We start from the raw sequence: 8,777 nt of genomic DNA, 5'->3' as shown, positions 1-8,777 counted from the left end.
GCACTTTCCTCTCTGCAGTTGGCCGGCGCCAGCAGCCAGGCATTACTGCGCAGGGGGCCCCTTTCTATGGCTGTGTGGCCTCAGGGTGCCCTCTGTGAGTCATTTCCTGTTATTCTCATCGAAGAAGTCCTGCCATTCTTTAGAGCAACATTTGACATTTTTACAGGACTTACTTCTGCGGCCTTTTGGTCAAGAGAAAAGGCAGGGATCCTTTCATTTATATTTACAAAGCCATTAATTGGCTTCTTTATAAAATTAGACTCCATTATAAGCTCAATTGGAGTGGGAGCATAGCTTTATTTAGTCCAAAACATCAAACGGTTTTAAAGGATTCTTTTTTAACAACCAAGTGTTCAGTGGCAAGTAGACTGGAGAAGCAGGCTCAACTTCCTTCTGCTGCTGAAAATGCAGGTGTGCCCACCGCTCACGGATACACCTCAGGTGTGCCCACCTACCCTGGAGAGAGAGAAGGGAAGATGGAAGGCACGATCGAGAGCCATTCCCAGGGCCCTGCCTGCAGCTCCTGCTTCTGTCTTCAGGTACCCGTCTAGCTCCAGAAGAGTGCCAGAGGAGGAATCTCCCAAACCTGATCCCCTCTCCAGACCAAGCCCAGGCATGGGCAGTACCAGCGGTGTGGCTCACCACACTTGCTGCTCCCTGACCCTGTGGTCGGCCAGGCACTGTGCCTTTACAGAGAGTTTATCTCCACTCAACCCATGTCACGAAGCTGCAAGAATCAGTCATTTCCTATCACCCACATCATAGTCTGGGAACTTGGAACCAGTCGCCTAAGTTACTTTGATTTCTCTCACTCCGGGGCACACAGAGCATTGAATGCAGGGCTTTTCAAGTTTTAATATATAGATGCATCACCAGGGAGCCTGCAAAAATGCAGACTCTTACTCAGTCACTCTGGGTGGGACCTGAGTGCATTTCTAACAAGGTGATGCTGATGCTGCTGGTCCAACACCATAATTTATGGAGCAGGAATCTGAGTCAGACCCCTCATGTTACAGGTGGGAAGACTGAGCCAAGAGCAGGAGAGTGGCTTTCTCATGATACTTAAATCAGGCTGGAGGAAGTGTTTCAGGTAGGCTCACCTACCTCCTGTCACCTCAGTTATGATACAGACCCCCAGCTATTTAGGGAAGTGCTTCTCAAACTTTAATGTGCACATGAATTACCCAGGATATTGTAAAAACACAGAGTCTGATTCAGTAGATCTGTGGTGAGTCCAGAATCTTAATTTTGTCACAGCTCTCAGGTGGTGCCAATGCTGTTGATACATGGATCTCACTTGAGTAATAAGGTCCCGGACAATGGCAGTGCTATGGTTTGAATGTTTGTCCCCTCCAAAGCTTGTGTTGAAATTTAGTTACTATTGTAACAGTTTTAAAAGGCATACCTTTGAGAGGTGGTTAGGCCCTGAGGGCTCTGCCCTCATAGGTGGGATTAATGCCCTTACAAAAGGGTGAATTCAGCACCCTTTCGCCTTTCTCTCTCTTTGCCTTCTCACCATGTGATGTCACAGAAAGCCCTCACCGGATGACAGTATTTTAATCTTGGATTTCCCAGCCTCCAGAGCTGTGGTGAAATAAATTTGTTCTTTATAAATTACCCATTCTTGGGTATTCTGTTATAGCAGCACAAAACAGATTAAGATAGACAGTAAGAGCATTGACTTGGTGACATCAGGAAGCATCAATAGTTTATAACTGGCTGTTACATGCATTCACTTCCCTGAGGTTCACAGCTGCCATGGGGCACAGCCAAGCCAAAGGTATTTATTTCCCCCATACCTAGTTGGTTTCCTACCTGAGGTCAGCCCAGAGAGGAGTTGTGCTGTTAAGGCTGCTGTTGAAAAGAGAAAAAAGTTTAGAATAGTGACAGACTTTAAGATTTCTGATGGTGGAAGTTACTTACAGCTTAGTTTCTGTGGAAATGCTTCCCAGGGTTGTCTTTAGCTACAGAGACCAAAGCTAGAGCAAGGTAAAGTAGAGCTATAGCAAAGATGGGGGTGAGTGTGCTTAATATACATTCCCCCCTTTTTCTTATTAAAAGAAATCTGATTTTACTGGAGGCATCAAAGTACCCAGCTTTTAAAAACTGCCATTTCTATTCTCCCTTGAAGCTAGGAATAGACTTTCACTAAGTTCTGGCCAATGAATTATAAATTATAAGTAGACATTGCTGGATGAGGCTTCCAGAAAAGATCCTTAAAAGCAGAAGAAAAAATCAGTTCGTACATGCCTTTTTATCCTTCAGTATCTCTTCCTTCTTGCTGCCTGGAATGCAGATGTGAAGTTGGGGCTCCAATAGCCATCTTGTGTCTATGAGGCACTCCGAAGAACAGAAGCTATATCTTAAAGATGACAGAGTCAAAAGATAGAAACAACATGAGGACAGATGGAATCATGGATCTTCTGCATTATCCCTGAACCAACTAATTCTGCATATCATATTATGTTACAGTAAAAGAGACCCACATATTCTTTAAGCCACTCTTCTGTGAGTCTCTGTTTCAAACAGTTGTGGGGAATTTCTGATTCTGTCATCAATCCTGAAAAGTGGTGCAACAATATATTTATGTATTCCATTCCCAGAATGAAATAATGGAATTGAAATTGGATTTAAAATGACCCAAAGTGGACAAATTTGTGTGGAATGAGCTCGAGAGAGAGTGCCACTGTGTCTATGGGTGGGTGTGTGCAGCCTGCTTCCAGGCCTACAGCATCCTCATTGCAAGGACTCTTTGTTGCCCCCTTTGTGTGCAAACTGTGGCAGACAGAGGCTGCTTGGCTCTCACATCCATTCTACCAAATAGCAGCAGGGTGTCTGTGGACCCAGTCGTCAATCTCTCTGAGGCTCTAGTTATCTAAAAAAATGGAGAGGTCAGGCTCAGTGGCTCACACCTGTAATCCCAGCACTTTGGGAGGCCGAGGCAGGCGGATCACAAGGTCAGGAGATTGAGACCATCCTGGCCAACATGGTGAAACCCCATCTCTACTAAAAATATGAAAAATTAGCAGGACACAATGGCGGACGTCTGTAATCCCAACTACTCGGGAGGCTGAGGCAGGAGAGTTGCTTGAACCTAGGAGGTGGAGGTTGCAGTGAGCCGAGATTGCGCCACTGTACTCCAGCCTGGTGACAGAGTAAGACTCATTTAAAAAAAAAAAAAAAAGAGGAGACTGTAATTAAAATGCTTACTTCTTAGGGTTGCTGTGATCCTTAAATGGGACACATCTCAATTAGCATTAATTACTATTACTTAAATATTTATTGTACGTATATTTACTAAATTTTGAAGAGCCAAGATGGGGACACAAAGATGACAAAAGAGTAGCCCTATTCCCTCAAGGACCTTCCAATTTCATTCCTTGAAGAGAGTTGTTCCATGCCTTTGTCAGGAAGACGTTTAAATGCTACCAAAGAAACAATCCCGAAGATGAGGTTGTATCCTAGGACTCAGCCTCTGCAAGGCTGTAGGCGGACATTCTACCAGGAGTAAGTTCGAAATGGATTTCTCCAGGACACTCAACAGTGTGCAGAGACCTGGCTGCCTCAGCATCCTGCTTGATCTTTCTCTTGAAAAGTATGTCCCTAACTCAATTTTCTCAGCATTAAAATATAAAGATAAAGCCACTTATCTCCCAGGGCTTCAGGGAGAACTCAGTGAGGGCTTGCAGGTCAAGGGGTCAGGTGTGCTGGCAGCCATCGGGTCTGTGACTGTCCTTCCCTTATGGGGTCCTGCTGGTCCCATCCTCATTCAGATCCCTTCTCTACACCTCTATGCTGAGGAGTTCAGCTGCCAGCCCCATGTGCTGCTTTGCAGAGGACTGCTCATGTGGGACTGGAATATCCTTCCTTGTGCTGGGTATGGAGTTGTGGGAGGAGGAGGAGTCCCACGGATAATTACAGCAAACCTCCACTTATCCAAATAAATTAGTCAGGACTCTGCAAGGCAGGGAGGGCAGCAGCTGCCTCCGAGGTCTGCCTGTTTGAGGCCTGTCCGTGCTCAGCCCAGGACTTGCCTCAGAGAAAGAACTGGAGGAAATGAACCTTTCTTCCCCTCTCTCTTTTGAGAGCTGACTCATCTACCCTCAACTCCTGGCAGCTGCCCCTCTGCCACCAGCCTGGATCAGGAAGGTGGGGAGGGGAGAATGTGGCTTAGGGGCCAGAGTCAGGCAGGAAAGGGGTCCTGACAACAGACTCCTTCACACTCTCCTTCTCGTCTCACTTCAGAACTGAGGCCCAGAGGACACAGACATACTTGCTTTTTACCAAACCGACTGGCTCCCAGCTGATGGCCTAAGTGTTCACGGATAAGTTCAGGGGAAGGCCTGGACCTCATTTAGAAAATTTTATCAGAGGAACCTGGGAGCCACCATTGCCCCTCCCTCCCCCTGCACCATCCATTGATCTATGGGTAAACACTGTCAATCCCAGGTCCCAACACGCCACACATTGAGCCCCTCCTGTGCACCCCCAGCCCAGCCATCCTCATTCTGGGAGTTAATAAGATGATCCTGTAAGGCTCTTTACCCATGGCAAGAACCAGTGTCAGCTGGCATCATTCTTACCATTAGTGTGATTCTCCCTGGCTCTCACCATCCTTTGTGGCCTCACCCTTCCTCCATAGCCCAGAACAGCTTATTGCGGAAGGTCATTGCTGATGAAGGAACCCAGCGCCACATCCAGATGCCCTGCCCTCTCTGCCTGTGCTGCAGCATGCCCACAGGTCAGGATGCACAGCTCCCGTGTCTCAGAGAAATGCACTAAGTGCCTTTTCTAATGGTTCATAGACTCTCCCCAGAGCATAGTAGTTTTAGTGCTTCTGACGTAGTCTCTGGATCTTCTCCCTTCACTCTGTGGTCTGCCAGCATTCCCTTTGTGGACACCCACTACCATTCCAAGCTCGGTGGGAGAATGCTTAGGCTGGGAGGTAAGAAAGCTGCTTCCCCAAGATGCATGCCAGAGCTCCGAATTGAGTTTTTTCCCTCCATGTCCTGGAAGAATATGCCCCACAAAGTTAGCAGCAGTTATCTTGGAGTGGTGGTGGTAGTGGGCTGTGTGTGGTGTGTGTGTGTGTGTGTGTGTGTGTGTGTGTGTGTGTGTGTGGTTTTCCTAGGGTTTCTAGATGTTCTAGATGTCATGTTAGTTTTCTGATATCTGATAATTTTTAAGGTTAGCAAAACCAAATAAATTACAAGATTTGGTTAAAGCAGAGGAACCAGACCACCCCAGATGAGAATGAGAGGAGCAGCGCCAGAATGGGAGGCCTGGGTCTCAGAATCTGCTCCTGCCCTGGCATGGACTTACTGTGTGACCTTAGGCTAGGCAAGTCTTTTCCTCTTTCTGACCCTCTGATTCTCATCTGTGAAACATGGAAGCCAATGAGATGAGCTCTGTGGTCTCGCCCAGTGCTGACATTCTTTGATCTACTCACCCTGTGGAGACACTCTAGATCTCTTTTGGCCCTGCTACTTTGCAGATGGTTAAGAAATATGCTCAGTAGCTCTTTCCTGCCTTCCAGGGCTGAGTGATGCCACATATCACACACTGAGTCCCTAAGGCCAAAACACTGCAAGGAATTTGATAAGGGTAAACCATTAAATTCCACAGGGTAGTGGTTCTGAAACTTCAGTAGGCATCAAAACACCCAGCTTTCATACTCTGTTCTTCCCCAAGCCCACCCCCAGGGAGGGACAATGTTGCTCTATTGCAGGCCTACTGGACACAGACTGTGTGGATACTCCCAGAGCAGGAAGGTGTGGAGTGGGCCAGGTTGGACTTTCTTGGATAAAGTGGACATTGCCTGGAACAAGAAAGGGGACCTTCTTGATTGGCAGAGGCCTCAATATTTTGTGCATCCTGTTAAATTTGGCTGGGGAGAAATTCTGAGCTAGGAGTAGTGGGAAAATCCAAGGAAAATTGCAGAACCAGAGCAACATGGCCTCTTGATATAAAAGGGAAGCTGGGTTGCAGGTCCCAAGTATCCCAGCCCAGAAAAAAAAGATGTCTTGCCAAGCAGAGTGCCAAGCAGTAACCTTGAAACAGTATTTCAAGAAACCATGCAGGCTTGGGCAATGGACATGGCCACTGTGACTGGGATACCAGAGCACCTTCCCCAGGTATTTCAGAACTAGTAAGGCCGGCCTGGAAAGGTTCATTTGCTTCTGAGAGGAGGTGGAGAGAGGAAGAACTCCAGGGATGACTGAGATGTTCTCATCCCCTGGAGGAATGAGGGCTCAGAGAAACATTTAGTTTAATTTTATAAAAATAAAGTAATGTAGCATTTCTAGCACCAGAGCATTGTGGTGAAGTAAAATCCCTACTTTCTACACACAGATCTTCAGATGATCTGAGGTAGGCTGGCAGCATGGTATCCAATCATCTCCTTGCACAAGATCCTTCACCAGGGTTTTGGTCCCTGTCACTGAACATCCCCTACCACCCTCAGCCAGTTGTACAGGCCCCACGTTCCTAAAGGAGTGGTACCACTAAGGACTGAATTGTGCCCTGCCAAAATTTACAGATGGAAGCCTAAACCCCAATGTAACAGGACTTGGAAATGAGGCCTTCAGGAGGTAGGTAAGGTTAAATGAGGTCTTAAGGTTGAGGTCCTAACCTGATAGGATTGGTTACCTTAGAAGAGGAAGAGAGATCTCTCTTCTACACACTCTGTGGTATTTCGTTTGGGCAGTACCCAAACTGCAATGCTCGATCCTCTTTATCAGAATTACCCAGAGTGCTTGTAAAAAATATAGAATCAACTTGGAATCAACTTCAAACTTACCACAAAAGCAAAAAGAAAAAAAATAAGATCTTAGGAATGGGGCTCTGGAATATGCATTTTAGGACCACCCCAGGCAATTTCTGAAGTTTGACAGGCACTCATTTCTAGGTCTCACTATCTCCCTTCCCCACCCTCCATACCCCAAGGAGTCCAGACACAACTCTGCCCCTTCCAGGAAAGTTCCAGCCCACCCTGATCCCCTTCAGGAAGATCCCTGGATGGATGTTCTGCTCTGAGTGCCAGAAAGTGCACCCAGGGAGAGCAGAGATGTTTGCTGCGTGCAGTCATCTCTGACAGTGACAGGGGTCATGGGCAGGTGCACACTTCCATGCCACCACAGTGGTTTCTCAAAAGACACCTTTCCACATAGCTGCCATCTTCCTTCCAGCACTCTGTCCTTTATTGGCCACTGTCACAGACAGATTGTTCTGGAGTTACAGGTGTCAAGTGCATGAGCCTTCCCAGCCAAACTGTGAGTTATTTGAGAGGGAGGCCATCTGACTGCCCTCCCCTGGAATGCCAGTTCCACATACAACTTCTGATACGGAGGTTCACTGCCGGTTCCAGTGAACTTCCCAGCCGGTTCACTGCCCTAGCCTTGTTGCCAGCACCTGCCTTCATCTCTCCGGTGGTTGATTCGTGGGTCAGGAGAGTACCATCTCTGGCCTAGGGGAATAGGCACCTCAGGGCTCCCCTCAGGAAACTCTCCTCCAAGAGAAAAGACTCCTAACCAGTCCCCCCTCCCAGTTTTTCATCTTATTCTACTTATCAAAGTAATATATTTCACTGTAGAAAACCTGGAAAGTACAGGAAATTAACTGCATTATTAAAAGTACATTTTTGAAACTCTCCTCTGCCAATTTCAACTTCATTCATTCATTGAATCATTCATCCAGCAAATATTTGAGCTAACCGTTCTCTACCCAAATAAGCATTAGAGAGGGAGAAAATACAGGTCGCAGAGCAATTCTCACCCTGTATGGAAATGCTAACATCATTTTTGATTTAAGATATGTAGTTCATTTCAATTAAATATATATTGTATTGAAATGCTCCTTGGACTCGTATTTCATCTTGAATTGAAATATCCATTAACATCCATTCCGTATTTCCTCTGTCCATTTAGATTAATTCCGAGCTCCTGATTCTCTTGGGCATGGCATAGCTCTTAGAACACACCCCACTTCTTTCAGCCCATCTCTCAGTTTTTCCTCCAGCTGAGGGCTAAGAGGTTTGCGATCTCAAATGTTTTCTCTTCTTCTAAAAACCTTTCCGTTCAGCTTGCGCTGATCTACGTCAGGCAAGGCATTTTACTTTGAACATCTCTCTGTAAATGAAATGCTATTGTCTAAGAACGGTGCCTACAGATTTCACTGCCATTGCTGATTTAAGCGTCTGTTCTTTTACCTATTTTTTTCTTACTTTGAAATTATGAAAACAGGTATCAATTATGACTGTGAAACAATTGTCATTTTAATGAATGTGAATCCATTTGGAAGATAATGTGAGCAACAGTGCCTCTCTCACACCAGCACCACCCCCATCCAATCCTATTAGAACTAGGAGCCTGGGGTACAAAACAAAATCACATCTTTTAGTATTCAGATCAGTATAATTTCAAGCTCTGTTCTGTTCACTGCAAGGGTGTCACTCTTCCCCAGAGCCACCTGCTCTACAAAGTTCACAAATCTTGATGATTCGCTGAACTTGGTCCATCCGTGTGATGGTAATTTGGAACCCCAGGGGTCAAGGTATCAATTTGCTGTGTTATTACTCTGTTAAACTCTTTCCTCCCAAACGACTTCATGACCCATATACAGAGTGTCCCTCTTTCATTCTAGAAACTTTCCTGTCTCAGGAGTTTGGGGTGGGAGGTGGTTCAATGAATCTCATGCCTACAGAACCCTAGTCCTTCCAAACAAATATCGTATTACACTTTCTTCCAGAACAATGGTGATTCAAGATCCTGAAGGGTCTC

General features: G+C 46.1%; 1 long non-coding RNA gene across 1 annotated transcript; it reads right to left on the bottom strand.

Moving 5' to 3' along the window:
- Positions 1–276: 276 nt before the first annotated feature.
- Positions 277–1,859, bottom strand: LOC141409748 (uncharacterized). Its single transcript, XR_012431777.1, has 2 exons — positions 1,816–1,859; positions 277–456 (listed from the first exon to the last, which is right to left on the bottom strand). It is a non-coding gene; the product is annotated as an uncharacterized lncRNA (long non-coding RNA).
- Between the last annotated feature and the right edge of the window lie 6,918 nt (positions 1,860–8,777).

The sequence above is a fragment of the Macaca fascicularis genome, chromosome 2 (genome assembly GCF_037993035.2).
Source record: "Macaca fascicularis isolate 582-1 chromosome 2, T2T-MFA8v1.1".
NCBI lineage: Eukaryota > Metazoa > Chordata > Mammalia > Primates > Cercopithecidae > Macaca > Macaca fascicularis.
Note: the sequence above shows the minus strand (reverse complement) of the source record. Positions and strands in the feature narration are given on the sequence as shown.